The 21,741-nt window shown below is 40.1% G+C and overlaps 1 long non-coding RNA gene across 1 annotated transcript in view; it reads left to right on the plus strand.

Annotated features, from left to right (window-relative positions):
• The first annotated feature begins 4,116 nt into the window (after nt 1-4,116).
• LOC140599735 (uncharacterized) overlaps nt 4,117-21,741 on the plus strand; it is a 148,153-nt gene continuing 130,528 nt past the window's right edge. The window contains exon 1 of the long non-coding RNA XR_012002715.1: nt 4,117-4,303. This is a non-coding gene — a long non-coding RNA (uncharacterized lncRNA). The remainder of the gene's footprint in view (nt 4,304-21,741) is intronic.

The raw sequence follows: 21,741 nt of genomic DNA on the forward strand, positions 1-21,741 counted from the left end.
CTCTCTCTCTCATGAATAAATAAATAAAATCTTAAAAAAAAATGCCCTGGTTGGTTCTAATGTGCAGCAAAGTTTGGGAAGCATTACACTAGGCTTTACACCCAAGATATTACCTCAAGAGGCTCATGAATGTATTTCAAGCACCCGACACATGGTAGGTATTTAATAAAAGAGAGCTCCCTTTTCTATTAGTAAAAAAGTTTGATGATGATGATGATGATAATAATAATAGTAAGCCCTTATGCATGTAGGGCACCTTATGGTCTACTCTTATGTACATTGTTTGTTCTAGCTCTCACCATTCTGCCATGAGATGAACATGAGTACATGGACACTTATCTTTTCCATCTTAAAGATAAGAAAACAAAGGCTTAAAAATGGGAAGGGACCTTCCCAGGCACAGCCTGGCCTAGAGCTGGGTCTTCTGACACCTGGTCCAGTGTTCTTCCCACAATGCAACACTGCCTCTTTGCTCAATGAGCCTCCACCAGGTAGGGGAAGACCCATCCATGCACATAAATGCATTGAGAATGCACAGTAGGTAAAGCAATCTTCTCTTCCTCCTTCCTGGACATAGCCCATGAACCAGACAAGCAGGCACAACAGGAGAAGCCGGGTAGATTAGAGAATAGACCAGACCCCTCAGGGCCTACCCCTGCTCTGTCCATTTGCTACAAGTGAGTGGAAGTACAAGTTGAGTCCACTATGCCTGGCTGCTGGGGGTAGGTAGGTCTAAAGGGCAATGCTCCTGCATTCTGCCCAGATCTACTCAGGGTGCTTCATAGTTAAGTCTGTCCCTGCCCCTGAAAGACAGGTGTTTCTTCTCCTCCATTGTGGAAGGGCAACTGCAGGAGTTCAGGAAGGGACTAGAAGCACTAGTTCTCATATTATTTGCTCCCTTGTAGGATGAAATGGGATCAAGTAAGCATAATGATGGGAGATAAGGTTCTCCGTGGAGAAGGTGGAATATGAATCAGACCATATAAATGATATTGGAAGTTGGAGTCGTGAGGGTGAAGCCGTGAAGAGAGAGTGTTGCGCTCTGAGGGAGGTTGCGTGAAGGCATAAGAGCTGACTTAGGTCTGAAGAAGAAGCAGCAGGAACCAAACAGATGAAGTCTTTGGTGGAATATCTTCTGGTTCCCTGATCCAGAGTGTACGCAGTGGTTTTAGAATCTAGAGATTGTGTTGGATAAATATGATATGGCTAAGAGATTACTGGCTAATCAGGCTCAGTTAAAAATGCCTGCTTCGGGGGCAGTAATGGTAGTCCAGGATCGCAAGGATGTGACAGGTGCAAGCTGGCTGAACCAGCCCTTTTGAGATATGCTACTGTTTATTTGCTTCTGAAATGCTGGTGAGAATGAATATTAAAACTTTGAGGGAAAGCTTTCATCAAAAAACCATGGGAACAATGTCGGCTTGAGATAGCAAACCCTGGGCTTCAAGCTCAGCCTTGACACTTACTACGTGTGTGATCTCAGACATGTGACATGTTCCCTGTACAGCACAATTTCCCCCAGTAACATGTGGACAGTAGCACCCATTTCAAAATGTTGTTCTGAGGTTTAAATGAGATAATGCATGCATATGAGGAGTCCAGCTCCTTATGCAGAGTGCATGCTTAGTAACTGCAGTCATGTTCGTTATTGTTTTTACTATTATTACTAAGACTCTGGGATTCATCCTGATGTGGAAATGTCTCTCAGTGATTTTTCAGGATCAGAGTACCTGGCACAGGGGGATCCCCGGGTGGCTCAGCGTTTAGCACCTGCCTTCAGAGTACCTGGCACAGAGTTGGACTCAATAAATATTTGTGGAGTTGAAATGATTAAAAATTTTTAGAAAGCCTGCTTTAAAACCATTCACCTTCCCATTTGTCCATTGATCTTTCCAGTTAGGAAGGGTAACTGGAGGGGATTATCATGGAGGAAATTTAAGCTTCATGAAACAAAGGTCAAGAGATTGTTATTCCTGAGTCTTGATGCCATCTTTCATAGAGATGGAAATAAAATGCCGAGCTATAAAATGCTGGAAAAACTGCAGTCAATTGGCATTTATGGGCCTCAGTCCTTCTACTGTGCTACCATGTGACCTTGGTCAAGCTCTGAACCTCTCTGGATCTCAGTTTTTCCATTTATAAAATGAAGATGAGGGACACCTGGGTGGCTCAGCAGTTGAGCATCTGCTTTTGGCTCAGGGCGTGATTCCGGGATCCGGGATCGGGTCCCACATCAGGCACCCTACATGGAGCCTGCTTCTCCCCCTGCCTGTGTCTCTGCCTCTCTCTCTCTCTCTCTCTCTCTCTCTCTTTCTGTGTCACTCATGAATAAATAAATAAATAAAATCTTAAAAAAATAAAATGAAGGTGAACTTCCCTTTTTACTTACGATTTTTTTTCTTTAAGAAAGCGTAAGAGCAGCGTAGGAGGATGGGCAGAGGGAGAGGAAGAGAGAGATCTTAAGCAGACTCCACACCCAAGGCAGAGCCCAACTCAGGACTCCATCTTACAACCCTGAGATTATGACCTGAGCCAAAATCAAGTCAGATGCTTACCTATTGAGCCAACCAGGCATCCCTTTACTTATAAATTTATGTAATTCCTGCTTCTTTATTTAAACACAATGAGGAATTTTACCATTTTTCTTTAGATTCTATCTCCCTCAAAACAATATTGAATAGATCAGAGGGGTGTTTTTAGTACTCCTACATCCCTAGGACCTTGAACAGTATCTGGCATCTAGTAGCTGCTCAATGAATACTTACTGAATAAATGAATGAACAAATATCTGCATGTAAACACAGGTTAATAATATTGTGATATAGTTCTCAGGAATAGTTACAGACCTAGCCTTCTAAAATTTCCTATTTTTGAGAGACTCACACTAAGGCAAGATGCACAGAGAAGGCAGATATGGATAATAAAGCCTGAGCTCTGCTTCTCCTTTTTCTACATTGTGATGTGAGCTGCAACAAGGGATGTCTTCTAGATAAAGTTCATCTAAACCAGTGCAATTTATATTTTAGATGGGGCGATTTTTGCATTGTGCGCAAGTGTCCCATGTGATGTAAGAGATTTACTGCCCAGTAAACGTCAGCACAAACCCCAGTCATTTGTGTCAACCAAAAATTCTCCCCCAAACACAAATATTTCTGGACACCCCCTAGAAGCAGTGCACACCCTCCCATGAACCATTGATCTTTCCTCTGACTGGTTTAGTCTATGGTTGGAAATTGCTGCATGTCCTCTCATCTTTACTGCAGGAATTCATAATTTAGTGAAGAGTTAGCCTTAGTATTAACTCTGGTCCTTCCTTGGTGGAATGACTAGCCACATAAAAATCATGGTCTTATGGAATGATCTGTCCTTTCTTCAATGTGAGGAGGAAAACATTACTGGAAACATCGTTGCCCTTACCCTCCCATCTCCCAGAGTGGTAATGATCAAATCCAAAGTGGTGAGCTCGTGCAGAAGCTACAGGAGTGTTGTAGAATTGCTGTGATTATCCATTTGATATCTACTTTGAAACCTGAACTACCTGCGTTATGAAAACTCCATTGATGCAACATTACTGGCAAATTTTAAGCTCAGATATTCCTAATGTTGGACAGATTTTACTTCTAAGTTGAATGGACCTCACATTGCATCTTTTGCCATCCCAGTGGGACCTGAATATTAGGCACTAATGCTTCATCCCTAGTCCTGCTGATTTTCCATGTGGATGGAGTTTCACTAGTGTAACACTTCCAGCCAGCTCTGTAGGAGAGGTCTAGAGTGGACCAGTTGTCTCTGTGAATGTGGAATAATTATACTTAATCCTGGGTAATTGTGTTTAGTTCAGCATTGGGAAGCCAAATTGCCACAGGTATGGGCTACATATTCTCCAACTTCTGCATTATCAGTAGTTACAGTGATGTTTTTGTCTCTTTGTCTTTTACTTTTTTGTCTTATTTTCACTTGGCTCAGAATTTGGAAGAAGAAGGATCTTTAGACCCCAACACCAGATATGAAATTTTGTACTTTAGAGATCACATCCATAAACACTCTGATTTACAAAACTTTAGGATTCTAAAGAATTCTACGTAACCCTGGCATTGTATTGGTTAGAGGTTCAGCTCCATGTTAGTGGCTTAACAAGGGTAGTTGGTATGGTAGCAATGCTCAATAATGTCTGTAGAGGTTCTGGTTCCTCCATCTTCTTACTCTGTTTTTCTCAGCAGATTACTCTCAGGTACATGGTCCAGAATGGCTTGCCACCAAGTTTGCTGTCCCAGCATGCCTGAAGAAGGAAGAAGGGAAAAGGGTGAGTTTGTCTTTCCCTTTGAGAGAGCAGTGTAGAACTTGTCCACTCATATCTCATTGAACAGAACTTAGTTATCTGGCCATACTAACTGAAAGGAAGTCTAAGAAATCTATCTTTTATTCTTGGAGACTATGCACTTAAGATAAAATTGAATCACTGTGGGAAAGGAGAATGGATATTGAGAGCTAGATGGCTCTGTGGCTGCCTCTGCCACAGAATCTTTGTCTTGAACTTCCAGATCAAACCTTGAATTCCCCATCAATCTAGAGAGCCCTCTCCTCTTCCCAGAATCAATGGGATGTTGTTGTTAACTTTCCAGGGGGTACTCAAGAGACTTTTGCTGGAAACTCCTTTGCTTATCTTTAAGTGATTGGGTTCTCCAGGGCTCTTAAAATACCTTCACTTTTTTATTATCTTTCCCTGGATGGTCTCATCCTCTTTCATAATTTTAATTTTCGTCTATAAGTTGATGGCCCACATTTCACTCTTCTTTCTTGCTCCATCTCTCTTGCTTAGGTTCTTTTTTGGTTTAGATAAAGGTTTTTCAACAGATCATGGAATAGGGTCAGGTAGATGAGGAGCCTAGGAAGCAAAATTAAGGAGACACCCACCCTCAGGTCATGCAAGTGGCTATCTCCATGGCCATAGTCTTAATACCCATTCTCATTAGCTTTCCCTCCCATTACTGAAATAGTCTCCTACTTCATCCTTGTTTTCAGATTTTTGCCTAGTACAATTTACCCCCATGTAGCTACCAGGGTGCTCTTGCTAAAACTCAGATTTGATCATGTCTCTTCCAAACTTTAAAAAAAGTCCCTCCACACTAATCCCCCTTTATGGCTATTGATGACTTATAGAATCAAGTTCAAAATCCTTGGCTTGGCATAAAAGACCTTTCTTCACACTGTCTCCCATCATAAACAGTCATACTATTCTACTTTCTCTCACCAATGTTCATTCACTTCTAGGTCATTTGCCTTGATTTTTATTGTTTCTTTTTACCAGGAAGGCACTCTCCTCTTTCTCTATCTGGAAAACACCTATACATCCTTTAATGATTCTCTTTGAATGACACTTCTCCAGTGAAGCCTTCTTTGATCTTTCCAAGCAGAATGGCTATTCCCATAGGCCCTTGTGCATATCCCTATTATGACCTTTATGACATTGTGTTCTACTTATTTCTTTTATATGTTTCTTCCAGGAGACTTTGAGTTCCCAGAAATAAAGCATGTCTTATTTAACTCTGTGTTGCCTGTTCTTAGCACAGTGCTATGTAGGAGTGACCGATGAATGCTTATTGATGGAATGGATAGATAAATGAATAACTCGCTGCTTATGGAATCTATGGAATGCATTCCAAGAGGACTGGTTGAATGGATTTTTGCATCTAAAAGTTTACTCATGCCCATGTTACAGTTGCCTTGATATAAATGTGATCTAGTAGATTTGGCTAGTAGTGACTTTTGATTTGAATTCAGGTCCGAGGACTTCCTCTGCTCATCAGCTTCTGCATCCTGTTTTTGTTTTTGGTGGGATGTCTTGTAAGTATTATGTGGATGCTAAAATCCTTCCTGAATCCCCAGTGCTTCTTACCAAGCAGTACAAACCGTTCTGCAAGGCTCACACTAGAGAAGAAAAGTAAACTTTTAAGCCAGCTTCCAGCACAGAAAAACAGACAGTCCTGGTAAAGGCTTTGAAACATGAATTGCTGACCTGCCTGCATGGAGGAATCAGATATTTAGAGCTAACAGAAGAGATGATTCATGGCACGACTTCAGTGAGAACACAGTGCTTGGAACTTCCATTTGACCACATGCACATGCAGTAAGACATAGGAACCATTAATCTGTCTTCACACCTCTTTCTCACCCCGAATGAAAATTGTTTTGCCTAGCAAAAGAGGTGGCTTGGCCAAGGGGAGACACATTGGATTATGTTTCCTGAAGAATCTATGTTGTTATAGTGAAAAGACAGCAATAACTTGCCAGGGATTCCAGGGGAGATCATAAGACCCCTCGAGTCCCACCATTCTGCTACTTTTAGTCATGGAAGTAGTGTGATGAAATTTAATAGGTGGTAGAGGGGCTCAGGTTACTCATATGTGGGACTAGTAGGGTTTTCTCTCAAAATAAGGAAATCTGCAATTTTTACACTGTCACAAAACAAATGGATCCATGACTGATGTTATACAATTTATGTAGCTGATTTCACATAATTTTCCCAGTCAGTTCACATTTATGACAGTTAAAAAGCTTTTCTCCTACTCTGAGATTTATGAGGTGGGATGGAATTTGCCCACCCACAGTCCCCAATGCTATGTTTCTACTCCCAAAGACCATTTCCTCTACTTGACCCATTTTACTGAGGAGGAAACTGAGGCTGCCAATAGTTCAGTGTCTTCATCCAAGGTCACGTAGCTGGCATGTAGCACAGTAAAAACCAAAGCCAAGTTCCACAAGCATGTTTATTCCAATAGTTAGGATTCTGCATGAAAAGTGATATGATGCCCGATTCTCCTTTAAAAAAATTTTTTTTTCAAAAGAAATGAGAACGTCTCCATTGCATAGTAGCCATTCTGTCGCTATTGTCTATTGCCCATTTTGCATGGTAGTTGCCCACCACGGAGAGAGTTAGGGAAGCTCTGTTCATTTTCTGCAGATTGGTGATAAACCCTTATTTCCATTCTCCAACTATCAGCACACTGGATTTTACTTGGTGGGATGGATATCGTCCTAGCTAAGGTCAGGAAGCTTTTGATTTATCATCTGAAAAATGAAACAGTTAAAAAAAAACCTATAAATTGTCTCAAATTCTGACCAGTAATAACCTGAATGTCCACCCAAGCCTATTTCACACTGAACCCAATGAGTTCTTTTCTCCCCTTCTCTAACATGGCTCCCTCAAAAGATCACATGCTGAGGTGTCTTAAGTCACATTCTCAAGAGGTAAAAGCTGAGGTGCTGATTCTTGAGCAACAGATTCATTGAGGGACTTGCTCACAGATGAAATATGTAAGAGAATGAGGGAGGTGGTGTAAGGTAGAAAAAAGCATGACAAAGATTTGCAAAGTGGGCTCCTCCAGTTGTCTCACCTCAGCCTGACCCCATGGGAGGCCCCAGAGTACGAATGGTCATTCCATTTTGAGGAAACCAGGCTGGGCTTCCAAATGAATGGATCAGTCAGTTTTGGGGTTGTGATTCCTCCTAGGAAGGGGTGGTGTAGAATGTCCCAGGCGTCTCTAACTATGCTGTCCAGCTGGCTGCTGGCAAATGGCTGTAGCAGGGGAGGGTGCAGCTGTGAGTTGTTAGCGACCAATTTGTACAGCAGCTGGGGGATGGGTGCACCAGGAGAGGGATGTGGGCAGGGTACCAAGAGAATATACCAAACATTGCTGTTCTTTCAAGGCCCTAAAGAAGAAAATTATAATTGCCCATCACCGTGCAAAACAAGATGTCAGCTTCATTCAAGATAAAGCATAATTCATAGTTTCGTTTATTCTGTGATGGCATAAAAGTCACAAACCAGACACAAAAAAACAAAGAAAACATCAAAACACCACCAATGGAGAAATATGTTGGAACCATGTCTCAATGGGAAAATAAGTGTCTTATAGAACCTTGACGTTTGGGTAAAAATGGAAAATTCACTGTGAAACTCCCTCAATTCCAGAGTTCTCCTGGCTTCCTATTCCCTGTGATTCCTTTCGGCAGTGATCACAGTGACCCCTGCTTTTGACTTAAATCCTGAACAAGAGCAACCTGGGACTCAGGACCTGAGCAAAGAAAGCAATCTTTGGGGAACTACTGGTTAATCTGCTCACTCTCTTGCCTCAATGGCATTATAAGGAAGGTGGCTTTGGCTCCTTGTCAAAATACGACATAAAGGAAAAACTTCTGCCCCAGAGTCCCCAAAGATGAAGAGAACCTAAGGTAGAAGGTTTATGATACGTTGAGAACTGTACTAGCTATCTTGTTCACATGGATTCATTTCATCTTCAAATAACTATTTAAAGATGAAAACCATAGAGATGAGCAGTATTTAAGAGGAGCAAGATTTATTTAAGAGCACTTCAATTTACTTATTATTTATTTAAATATTTCTTTAGGTGAGCAATAATATTGAAAGAATATTTATTGACGTTCAACAATGTCAATACATACCAGTGCTCAGATCAAGCAACAGTTTTATAGTGTTTTTCTTACCTCCAATCCTTCTTTGGATATATAGTGAATGTTCTAAAAAAACAAAACAAAACAAAACAAAAACCTTGTAATGTAGGGAATAATACGATTTACTCGACAGGTTTGTCAGGACAACTATAATTGGTAATATTACAAATGTGATAAACTTTTGACTCTGTTAGATTTATCTACTCAAAGAAACCTCGACTTTATCCTGAGCCCCTACTCCTGCTGGTGTTAGGGGAGGAGATGGGGATGAGGAAGAAATACCACACCAATTCAAGGTTATTCGGTACCTTTTGGTTTAAGGCCATCATTTTCAGGTCAGTATTCAGCCAATATGAGTATCAGCTGCCCACTGGGGCCGTCTTCCCCTCTCGAGAGCCCTCTCTCTTAAGGCTTCTCATAGTCTACACATGATGCTAGGGTCTAGATGTCAATGACTCTGTTCTGGAAAAAGGTGAGGGCTTCTTCGATAATGAGGCATCCTCAAAATTCCAAATAAAATTCAATTACATTTTTCTTGTCTATACAATTGATGTATATAAAAAATATTCCTTAGGAGAATGGGAAAGCAAATAGAAAGGCCCCTTAATTTAGTTAGTGTGGCTTTTCTTTGACCCAATTCTCTTACATGTTGGATGAATTTCTTTTGCAAATTGAATAATTTTCACAAGTCAATTACATACATTCCCTCAGCCCGCCTGAGTGTAATGAAATAGCTTAATAGAATAAAACAATAACCCCAAGATGATGATGTTGGCCATTATTAAGTATAACAATAGGAATTAATTATGACAGCAGAAGGGATAATTGATGATTTGGAAAATGGATTCTAAAGCTCTTTTCTACTGTGACTTCAGAGACATTTCAAGAGCTACTTGACTTTCTGAATGCTTTGAACAGGATTATTAATAACATGTTTTTTTCCCTTAATTCTTTACATTTGGTTAGTTTGTTACAAAACACTGTCATGTACAGAATCTTGTTTCTAATTTAACCAACACTTAGATAGAGCTTGCTATGTGCCAGGCCCCATTCTGAGCACGTCACACATATTAACTCACATGATCCCCCATACTGACTCTGCTCCGTGACTCTGGTTGCTCTTTGACAAGCTGAGGAAACTGAAGTTTAGAGAGAACGGGAGCTCATGCGAAGTCCTCCAGCTGTGAGGTGAAGAAGTGTGGATTTGGATCCAAACTGCTTCCTGAGTCCTTGTTCTTCACCACAACACTATCCTACCTACCTCTCAGTCTTATAACCAACCTACAAAGTTTGGTTTCATTTTCCTATAGATAAAATATTCCCTAAAATAGAAATGAAGTTATTTGCCAAGAAAGCAGAGCTAGTTAGTAAATGTGAGAGCTGGAATTCAAACCCTTGCCTCTACCCCCACAAATCAGTACACATCTTGAGGTGCCTTTTGAAGCAAATTTCTTGTACTCCGAGTGTTATGTACTATTTCTAGAACATGGGAAGACTGTGTAAAAAATAATATTATATTTCCTTTTTGGAAAAAAATTGGGCAGAAAATTTGGAGGGCCACTGAAAACATGTGTAATTCTTTTAAATTAGAAACACTGTTAATTTAGGAATATAGACTCAGAATGTTTGAGCTACAGGGGAGCAAATTGTCTCCTAGTAATTCTTATATTTACAGGGGATGAAATTCCCTGGGGGAATTTGTAATAATGCAAGTTGTCGCTCTGACCCAGGGATTCTAAGTCAGGAAATCTGAAGTCTTAGGAATTGGAATTTTAACAGACATGACCAGGTGATTAATACAATTTTTAAAATGAGGGATGGAGATACAGAAGAGTGAACTCACCTGCTCTGATTTACTGAGATGCTAGGTAAATCAAGACTCTAAGGTCAATGTGCATTAAGTGTATTTTGGTTTGTTCTTAAGATGACATATATTATTTATGAAATTCAAAGATAATTTATTTTCATAAGAATCACAAATTCACTGATGCAATTTATTCTTAAGTGAGTTAAGGTTTTCTTATAAATGAGGATAAAAGCTACTGAATTTTGCTAAATGTTATTGAGGTTTTGCAACTTAATGAAGTGCCAGCCCTTACTCTCCACCCGCAAGTCTAGTTTGATTATATCAACTCTAATGCATGAAACCAAATATATGCAAAATTATTTTAGAAAGACAAAATGGCTACCTAGAGATATAGAGAGAGATAGACAATAGCCAAATCAATGGCAGTAGCCCCATGTCATAGAGATTATATCAACAGAAGGATGGTGTCTGCATGGAATATAAGAAATGAGAATTAGAGATACAAAAAGGCTGGAAATGTCCAGAACTGTATGGTTAACAGGAAGCCCTGACTCTACTCCATTTAAGGTGACCCCTCTCCTGGTATGTCTGCCCAACCAATAGCCCCATTCTCTAAGCCGTCCCCACCCACGATGGTTGGTTCTATATTTGTGGCATACCACTTTGCCCTCCTAGACCAAAATTGTTTGGTGGGGTAGGCACTTGACACAGAACTGGTGCAACCAGATTCTCCATCATAGAAACTTGTAATGGGGATTCAAAGACTCATTAGTCTCTTCTAGTTGCTTTGTAAACTCAGGAGTTTCTGGAGCCAATGTGGAGAAAAAGGTGCCTTAAAGATAAACTTAGGAGAACATGAGATACATCCTCTGTAATCTGTGGGCCTTGGACACTGGCTTCTGAGTCACACCTGAGAAATCTAAGGCACATGAGATTAGCTGAAGAGGTATATGGTAGCAGAATTAAGGAGTGTGGTTTGGGAAATAAGAGCCCTCCCAGAATTCTTGGGAGTAAAGGATGCAAGAGTGTTGCCCAGACAAGAAGTAGACCATGGACAAGTGAGAGCCAGCATGGGGTTGTCTTATGTCCAGTCCCAAAGGGCTACCTTGAGGTATGAATAGAAAATGGAACTAGATTGCTAGCAGCTATGTTAGTTTGCTAGGGCTGCTGTAACCAAGTACCACAAACTAGATGGCTTAAGACAACAGAAGATTATTCTCTCACAGTTCTGGAAGTTAGAAGTCTGAAATCCAGGTGTCAGTAGGATCATGCTTCCTCTGAAGCCTGTAGGGAAGGATCCTTCTTTGCCTTTTCCATAACTCTACTCTCTGCCTCCATTATCACGTGGTCATTTTCCCGGTGTGCTTCTGCGTCCAAAGTTCTCTCTTCTTATAAGGACACCATTTATACTGAATTAAGGGTCCATCAAACTCCAGTATGACCTCACCGTCACTTACCTAATTACATCTACAGTGATTTTATTTCCAAGTAGGGTCACATTCTGAGGTTAGGAATTCAGTTTATCTTTTTTGGGAAAACACAAGTCAACCCATAAGGGATACTGAGATGCTGAGTTAGGACTCTTAAGCAACAGGCATAAGAGAGACTCTTGTCTATGTATCTTTTGTTAAGGGAACAGAATGCAGACATACTACTTCTTCTCTGCCAACTCCACTGCCCTTAATGGTGGGGTGCTGTTATCCCCATCAAAAAAAAAACAACAAACAGGCACCAAATAATGTTGTAGTAACATTCCAGGAAGAGTATGCCTGCTTCCCTTATCTCTCCTCCCTTTCCCTACTCCAACACTGGAGGGTCAAACCTGCTACTAGAAAGAGGAACTCATGGAGAGGAAATTGAGAAAAATTGACCCAATCTGCTCTGGACATCAGGCTTCATGCCTGTGAGTGAGTGGAGGCTGGGGGAGGGGAGAAGTGTCAGAGTGTTGGTTATTATATGTCATTGGACATCTTCATTACCGAACTGAGACTGTGTTTTTCCATTTGAACTGACTGTAGGACTTTTTTTTTTTTTTTAATTTATTACTTATAAATGGCCAGAGAGGTCATTTGGCCTTTCTGAGTCTTTATCCAGGGGCAAAGGAAGAATCAGACCCATGGAATTCAGGCTTAAAGCGACAGAGAAAGACGAAAATAAAGGTACTTGATGCTTACATCTCATGAGCTATGCTTGCTTAGCATAATAGTTCCACATGGTTCTCATTTCAGTAAATACCTTTACATTCTGGCATATATTTCAGCCTTCCATGAACATGGTTAATATTTATCTTTGCTTTATTAACTGATTTATATTTGATACACTGACAAAAATCTGTTTTTATTTTGGGTTTTGTTGTTGTTGTTGTTGTTATGGTCTGCAAAACTAAATAACTAGCAACTCACCCAATATAACAGGATCTATATTTAGGTGGCCTGCCAATAGGTCTTGCCCTTCTGTCTTTTTGCCTCTTCAAGTTCCAACACTAAGTAGGTAAATGTTCATTCACTTGGTCATTCCTCCAGCATGTATTGAACACCTGCTTTGGTCTGTGTACCATTTCAAGCTTCTGAGAGAGGGTGGAGAGCAGAACAGACATTGTCCCTGGCATCATAAATGGAATATTCTAGTGGAGGGAGAAACTGACAGATCAAAAACTATAGCCAGAGAGAGAACATGTCAGGTGGCAATATGGGAGCATATTAAAACAAAAGAATTATGATTTTGGAGTCAATGTCCTTTATCAAGTGAAGCAGATTAGAATACTGTCTATATAGTTGAAAATACTCAAAGACAAAAAAATAAAAAACACCAGACTTATTAAGTGTAGTATCTCCCACATAGAATCAGATGTTCTCAGTTTCTGAGCTACCGTTTTTAGAAATAAATGCCTGATTTTTAACATCTTCCTGGATTTCTGAAATGCAACTATAGGCCCAGATGAAGTCTGACTTTTGTATATTGGTTACTATCTATCTTATTCTTTCTCTGGTTTCTTATTCTTATTTCAAAAGTAATAGATGTACATTAAAGAGAACCTGAGGAACGCAGAAAAGTAAAAGAGGAAATAAAAATCGCCTCTAATCTCACCTTTATATCTTTCTTGATTTCTGATATTTCCAAATTTGTACTCTCCTTCAGGGGGAAAAAAAGAAGAAGAAATTGAAAATGGATTGGAATCAAAATTAGCAGAGGCTGTGCCTATGCAGAATTTTTATTGTTATGTAGCAGGAGATACAGGCACTAGAGCATTCTGGATGTTTCTGGACTTTGCATGTTTTACATTAATGCTCTGTGTGAAAATACCCTGTTGTATTCTTTTGTATTTTTTTTTAAGATTTTATTTATTTATTGGAGAGAGAGAGAGCACAAGCATGAGCAAGAAGAGAAGGAGGGGAGGAGGCAGAGGGACTAGCAGATTCTCCTGCTGAGCAGGGAGCCTGTTGGAGGGCTCTATCCCAGGACCCTGGGATCAAGACCTGAGTCAAAGCCAGACTCTCAAACCAATTGAGCTGCCCAGGTGCCCCTGTGTTCTTCTGTATTTTGAATCATCACATCCTAATAGAACTGGAAGGATCACTGAATTTAAGAGTTTTTCATCCCCAAACAACAGTGCAAATCATTAAAGATCTAAATCATCACGTGGACTTCAAGAATAAAGGGAATGGGGAGGAGAGTGTCAAATCATAATTATTACTGTTCAGAACAGAGAGGATATGAGGAAGTCAAAAATTCAAACCGGCAGTTTGGAAATAGTTTATAACCTGGGAACCTGAGGCTGAAGATTTGAGGGGCTGGCTGCGAGTTCCAGGCTGGCTACGACCAGGAAGATGGAATGCCAGCTGCTTCAGCCTCCGATGCCTAATGACGTGCTTTGTGCTGATTACTAACTTCTAACTTCAGTACTTAATTTAAATTTTTTGTTTTCCTTAGAAACAGTAACCTTTTCCGGTTCATCTTAATAAGACTAAGTAAGACCTTTGGAGGGCCAAAGTCCAGTCAACTCAGATGTAGTGACTTATGGGAAGTTTCATGTAGATTTCACTATTGTATAGTTTCAAGAAATAATTTTGGGGCAGTAGAATCGATTATCAATATGTGATAAACATTGATCTCAACATGGGAAAATGACTTCCCGTCTGCATTTCCCTTCTCAGTATTCTCATGTGCACATTTTGTGCACGCACAAACGTGCACACACATTCCTTGAGCTCTCCTTTCCTTTCCTGTTTCCTAGAAAAACATTTTAAAAGCTGAAAAAATATTTTGGTGCTTTTGGAACAATTTTCCATTTGAAATAGCTCAGCAAAAGGCCTGCTACACCTGACAGACCTTTGGAACACACTTTACTTAAATTCCAGATTTTTTAAAAAAGGTCTTACTACAAAGAAAGTGGCAAAGGCCTACGTGGTTGTTAGGAGCCTGAAGACAGAATTGAGAATCTGATCTGAAAATAGCCCAGAATCAAAGCAATTGAAGCTGTTAATAAGACTAAAGATAATAATACAATGTATAGGAATCAGACAAAAATGATTTTAAAAGGAATTTCAGTCTTATTGTATTGAATTGGCCTCCTGTGACTGCAGCTGCTCTTATTAGGTATGAAATAAAATATGTTTTTTTTTTTTAAAAAGCTCTTGATATTCCTTATCTTCTCAGCAGTTTAATGAAAATTGAAAAGACGACACAGACTCTCAGGTGAGGTCAGCGGTATCTCTTCCCTTTTTCTCTTCCCCACTCCATTCTTGGCCAGTCCAGTACGTTATTAGGATATTTTATTCGATTTTCTTTCTTCACAAGCAATGCATTATGTAACTATCAAGTGATGTTTAGGAATCAATTCCTGATCTCTCCTGGAGGTCAGTCAATGACACCATCTAAATTGTCATCTCATTTCTGTCTTTAAAGAGAATCCATCTATTTCCTTTGAGCACACAGAGATTTCAGACGCAGGTAAGATACTAAACCATTCATGGACAAGATGACATTTTTTCTCATCAAGACTGTCAGACTTTGCTTTTATGGGAAGATGGACTTAGTTATTAAAAGTGTCTCTTTCATTTAAAGTTCCAGTTAATATGCTATTAACTCATCTCACCTCTTCATTGTGAGTCTTCTTCATGTCTCTCAGTTACTTTTATTTTGGGAGTAGAGGGTATGAATGGAGTAGTAAGGAAGTAGGGGACGTAGATATGGAGAAACAGGCTTAAAATCAGTATTCTGATGTTCAAATCAGGGGAAGCTGTAAATTGCTGTATATTGCTACTGCATAAGATAGGAGGTAGATATGCTAGGAGTGCCCCAAGCAGATTTATAGGATAGAGGTAATATCCTAAAAGTTAATAGGATAAGAGTAAAACTGTAGTGGCAAAACTTTGAAATTGTGGCTCAATGATCGACGGGATACTTTAAAAGTAAAAAGTTTGAAATACTAACATATCTACCGTTAGTGCTCACAATCAAAGTGTCTTTTTTTCACGTGCACAGTCGGTTACATAAAGTTTTATTTCTCCTGAAGATCCCAAATCTTTCAGAGCCAGACTTAAGTGTTATTTTCAGAAGGTTTGGCAAAAACTTCAACAGCCGTTGCATCTTTCTGAATGCTTGTGTTTCTAATCAGCTGGGGGCCATTTTTAGGTTTCCAAATTAATAATTTGAAAAAGATGCAATGACTATACATAATGACTTTATCTTGTCTGCAGAAATGATTCAAAACAGCAGTTGCTACACACAAGTTGGTCTCATTAAGCGAGATTTTGATGCAAGAGCACAGGTACTGGTGTCAGCGCTGCTGTTGGGTAACTACTTAACTGTGGAAATAATGGCAGAGCAGAAGGTGTGAGAGAGCATTAACACTGATCGGTATTCTGCTGGGGGTTTAAGCGTCTCCACTCGATTTTCCCTTTCTTTTCCATTTGGAGCAATGTACTGCACTTAAGCAAAATTCCTCAGGGGTTGCAAGAAATGTAATTGCATTTTTTTTAAGGAAGGAATTTGCTTTAAAGAACATTCTAAGTATTTATGAAGATCTCTGTAGCCGCCCTTATCTTACTCTATTGTCAGTTCCGTCTCTTTGTTAAAATATCCTGATGAATGGTTTTGATATGCAAATAGCAAAAAAGGCAAAAAAAAAAAAAAAAAAAACCCAACAGAACAGCCACACTCCCACCAAATAAACAAAACCTTGTAAAATATCTGGGAAGAAATAAATTTCTTTGGTGAACCTTTTCTTGATTTTATTTAAATGTAATATAATTTCTCTTCACCAAGTCACTGTGTTAGATACCAGGCAATAACTTGATGATATGAGAAAATATACAGCAAGGCATATCCACAGGGGTTATGGAAAGAAGGTCTGAAGGTCTCACTAAGACCCACATCAAGCCGGGGAGGAATTCCTGACTCTTCATGCACATTTCAGAACAGCTAGAAGCTCTGGATTTTCAGTGCCCAGAGTTATAACTGACTCTATAGACACAACCCAAGTCCTGTTTAAGTGGACAATCCAAGGGAAAGCCATTCTTGTTTTCAGGCTGATTCCACATAGGCTGTATCCTGCCACTCTCCCTTTGGACCTGGTCTTTGGACACTGAAATGCAAAGGTAGCAACACCAGGCCTTCAAATCAAAACGGCGCGGTGGCATGTAGCGGGGAGGAGTCTCCAGAAAAATTTCCCTGCTAGAAACTGCCTCATGAAATGTTGACCAGTGCTGGATGTGGTCTTGACCCTTTTTAAAAGGTTTTCCTTTTATGTGATAAAATATGCATAACATAGTATTTACCATTTTGACCGTTTTTCAGTGTTGAGTTCGGTGGCATTAAGTATATTCACGTTATTGCACGACTTCCACTACCATCCATCTCCAGAACTTTTTCCCCTTCCCCCAACGGAAACCCCCAAATCCATTAAACGCTAACTTCCCAGTGCTCCCTGCCCCTGGCAACCACCCTCCTTTCCCTATGATACTTGACTCATCTTGCCAGTGCTGCCAACTCTTAAGTATTCCTTGACTTCAGGAACTTTTTGTTGTTTATTTTTAAAACCCATCAGAGAAAATGCACAGCAGCTGGGGAAGGCAAAACCTCCAGGGATCCATTTGAAAGAATGATTATGCCAATAATAAAGCTTGTAAAAGGAGCTATCATCCCCGGAATGAGGCAGACTCTCGCCTAGGCTATGCCAAACTTAAAGCAACGTTTCTGCTTTGAAATGGCCGGTGATAGCACATTTAGGCTGCAAACGGGGGAGGAATTCAATCACCTGCGCCCAGAAAGCCAGCACAAGGAAATGGATGTCTCTCAGATCTGGCACCCGGTTGTTACCAAGAGAGGAAGCATTTGTTCTGGAGTCGTTGTGGCTCAAGTTCCACGGGGCCTACTGGTTCATTTGTCTTGGTTTATCTAATTACCAGGCCAAGGTGAAGATTTGGAATGGTTTAAAACCTAGCAATGAATCCTTCATGGGCCTTGAACTGGATGTGGTCCCAGTTCCATGAATGAAATGCAACATTTTTCTCCATTCCGTCCTCTCCAGTCCTCCCTAGTGCCCCCACCTCCAGTAGATAAACAAAATCAGGATTAACAGCCAACTGGGAAAAGTCTGATTCCCGGAAAAACGCTATTTTCTTCGTGGCAGAAAAGGGCCATTTTACCTGAATTATCTCAATAATTCAACTCACCATTTCCCTGAGCCTATGTGGATACAACCCAAAGTAAAATTGTACTTCTGGTCCCAGGATGTCATTCTGGAAAGTCTTGCTTATAATGTATATATTTTAAAATTTTAACAAGTGTGCAGAGTTTACACAAGGAACAGAAATAAGCACATAGGGACATAGGTTTCCTGCAAAGAAAAAAGAAAAGCCTAATTCTCAGAACAATTAATTTATCAGCCCCATTGAAACATGCAGTAAACCATTTGTAGATGCTCTTCAGGGGGACTTTTCACTGACTCAGAGGGCATGAGTTCCCAAGTACATGCCAACCAAAGACAGGACATCGGTTTCTGTTCACATGTGCAGTACTGGGAAACTTCTATTAGGGTTCTAGGGAGATTTCTTTCTTTCTTTTTTTTTTTTTTGGAGATTTCTTTTAGGACACGAGAATAGCTGAAGATATGATTTCTTTTTACATATGGATATTGCTAAGCACTCAGGAGCTATTAAAGGAAAAAATACATCATAAAAATGAAAGACTTTTGTAGGTTTGATGTCATGTATTAAATCATCGTCTCAGCAGAGTACATTTCTCTAATAGATTGGCTGGGAATGAGACAATAGATTGATATGTTTTGATATGGGGAAGGAGTCATCCAGGTCACAGGAATGTTCCCCAGGAGGGCAGAGTCTTTGGGGGTCTGCAGTAGGGAGCATTGTTGAAAGTAGGGGTGGGGATTTAAAGTGATGATGGGATATGGTGAGGTTTCAAGGGAAGCTATGACCTTCTCCCCTCCTCCAACTCCAGGGCTGTGTGGCTTTGGCAAATCTTTACAAGATGCTACTTGGACTAGTCCAGCAGGACTAATTCTGCAAGGCCACAGGAAATGGATATGCCCAGAGAACTGTGGGCATGCAGAAATCACCATGCAGAAAGGTGATTAGTTGGAAGAAACCCTGGGAACATGGGGTAGGCTGTCACTCTGAGGCCTGGTTGCCTTGGGCCCCAATTTCTCAAGCTCTGAGATGGGGTTCACAAGCAATGAGGAGAGTTCCTAAGTTTCCTTAGGAAGGATGTGAGAGAGGAGCACCTCTCTTGTTTTGCTCTATATTGATGCTTTGTGAAGAGAGGGGTCGATGTGTATAAGCCGTGGTTCATTAGGTTGGTTTGATACCAGCCAATTGGAACAGTGGCTTCTATTGAGAGAGAACATGTCCAGGCCATGTGTGGCTGCCTTCTGGCTTGCCTCACAGTATCCCATCCAGTAGGCCTCTGCTAAAGGACCTGAGGTTTCACCCTCCTGACAACCCATGCTGCATGAGTGATAGAGCTAATATGGGAAAAGGTTTGTTTAGACCACTGTCCTCCAAAATGTGTGCTTGGAAGCCTTGAGACTTTTCAGATCCCTGCTTTAGGCCATCTACATATGATATAAAAGCTGGATTGCTAATTGACCTGTGTGTAAGGAAGAGGAGTGTGTGGGTTAAAAGCACAAACATGAATATGAGATAGACTTGGGTTCAATCTTTGCTTCTACTGCCTACTCAGTGTACGACCTTGAGCAGATTACTAAATGTCTCTGTGTCAAAAAAGAAAAAATGTCTGTGTCTCAGACTCCTTATCTCTAAAATAGGAATATTGTTATACTTGTGTCAGGAGATCGTCGTGAGAATTAAATGAGATAAATATGTAAAGCACTTGATTCAATGCTTGGTCTAGGACCTGGGAAGGCGGATATTCTTATTACCCTTATTTTATAAGAAGAAGATTGAAGCTCTGAGAAGACAATTTTTCCCAAAGAGCTACCAGGTTAAGTGTTATTATCCTCTTACCAACAGAAAGCTTTAGTTACTGGCTCATGATCACAATCTCTGGCCTTCAAAACTAGGTGTGTTAGAATGGAACTACTGAGGGCAACATCCTAAATCTTCTCTGACCTTTATGAAAATATCCACAAGCAGCATGATCCATAGGGTCCTTCTCCTCTTCTACTTTTCCGCAAGGAGTCATTGTGGAAACTGAGTCCAGGCCTCCTTGCTCACAGGGCAGGACACAAGGAAGAGAATATGGAAAATTTCAAGATACAGGCCTGATACTCAAGAATAACAGAGCCCATTGGAGCCTGTTTTTTTTTTTTACATGGGCTTATTTATTAAACAAGAAATATTTATTCTGGAGAATAAATGATTAGACAAGCATCAATTCCATCCGATAAATAGATCATGCCTCACTCCTATTTGAAACTTCAGACAATCAGCTGGTTTCTTTTTCTATTCAAACAAGGCAAGTGATTTTTGTAATTTTTTTCTATTGAATCGACCTTTTCTTTTTCTTGTATAACTGAATCAACCAATTGTTTCAACATCTTGAATAACAAGCCAATGTCTGAATCTCCACATGGCCTTTGTATTGACTGTCATGATACAAGTCCAACTAATGAAACATTTGCTTAGGTTGGACTTCTTCACTGAATCTTCCCACTCTCCCACTCTCACCTCCCTCATCTCCTCTCACCCCTACATTGAGTTGACCATTTCTTTCACTAAACCTACTAAATCAGCAGGTTGCCATGAATACAATCTTTTCCCCCCATACTCCTCAGTAGTCACAGATAACCTCATCTCAATATCTCAGGTATCCTACCATCAAAATTAGAAAATTGAATTCTGTTCTTTACTTTCTATTTTAAGATAATCCTGGGAAATTAATGGGATATGTAATGCAATTGAAAAACTATAAATTCACTTCCTTAAATATGCTTCCAATATTAATTTATAATAGATATTTGTATAACAATTTAACAGTGGCACTCAATGCTTATTTGTTCTATTGATTTTCTTCTGCCACAAATGCACTGAAGTGCGAAGTATTACATACAACTTGCAGCTTGTTTTTGCAGTCTGTGGGGGAGAGAATCATAGATAGAGCTATTTAGTCTTGGGATTGGAAAAGATCTAAAAGGTGATATTGATGAGATATGAGTATTAAAATCCTGTCCATTTTCTGAAGAGGAGACCAGATAAAGGGAAAGCATTTGATTTCTAAATAAACCCTGATATAACAAACATCTCCCAATACTTAGCACAGTAAAGAGAAAAATATGTTTATTAATTATAAATGCCGCACAAAAGAATCTTTGGTATATGATATTAGCTGTATACACATAACATTACAATAGGGCCCCATTTGCAAAATGGTTCGGTGTACTGAACACTGTCATTTATTTCCTCACTGTGGTTAGTATGTGTACATTTTATATTTCAGAAATAGAATTCAGGGAAACTGTCCTTTCTCTAAATTGTATTTACCAGTAATATTCTCATCAAAACTGCAACTTACCAAGAAGTTGTCAGAAAACATAACCAATCACCTTTCATCCTGAACACACTCCTTCAGACTTGCCCCTAAACTGCACCTCAGAGAGCTCTGCTAGGCACAGGGTGCCTTCCTGTCTCCCACGGTGCTCACACACGAACTTTAGCACCACTGCAAAATATTTCCTGGTGTAAGTACATCATGATAAAGAGTAGTTTTAAGTGGAAATAAAACAACAACAGAGAATGGAGTCTATAGTTCAATCTTTTTCTTGTGAGATGTTTAAACATCTTTTTTCCCCAAACATTAAAGACTTCAAAAATACAGTTTCAGGGGCTCCTGGGTGCCTCAGTGGTTGAGCCTTTGGCTCTGCCTTTGGCTCAGGTCGTGATCCTGGGGTCTGGGACTGAGTCCCACTTTGGGCTCCCCCATAGGGAGCCTGCTTTTCCCTCTGCCTATGTCTCTGCCTCTCTCTCTGTGTCTCTCATGAATAA

Source organism: Vulpes vulpes, chromosome 7 (genome assembly GCF_048418805.1).
Source record: "Vulpes vulpes isolate BD-2025 chromosome 7, VulVul3, whole genome shotgun sequence".
In the NCBI taxonomy this organism is placed as follows: Eukaryota; Metazoa; Chordata; class Mammalia; order Carnivora; family Canidae; genus Vulpes; species Vulpes vulpes.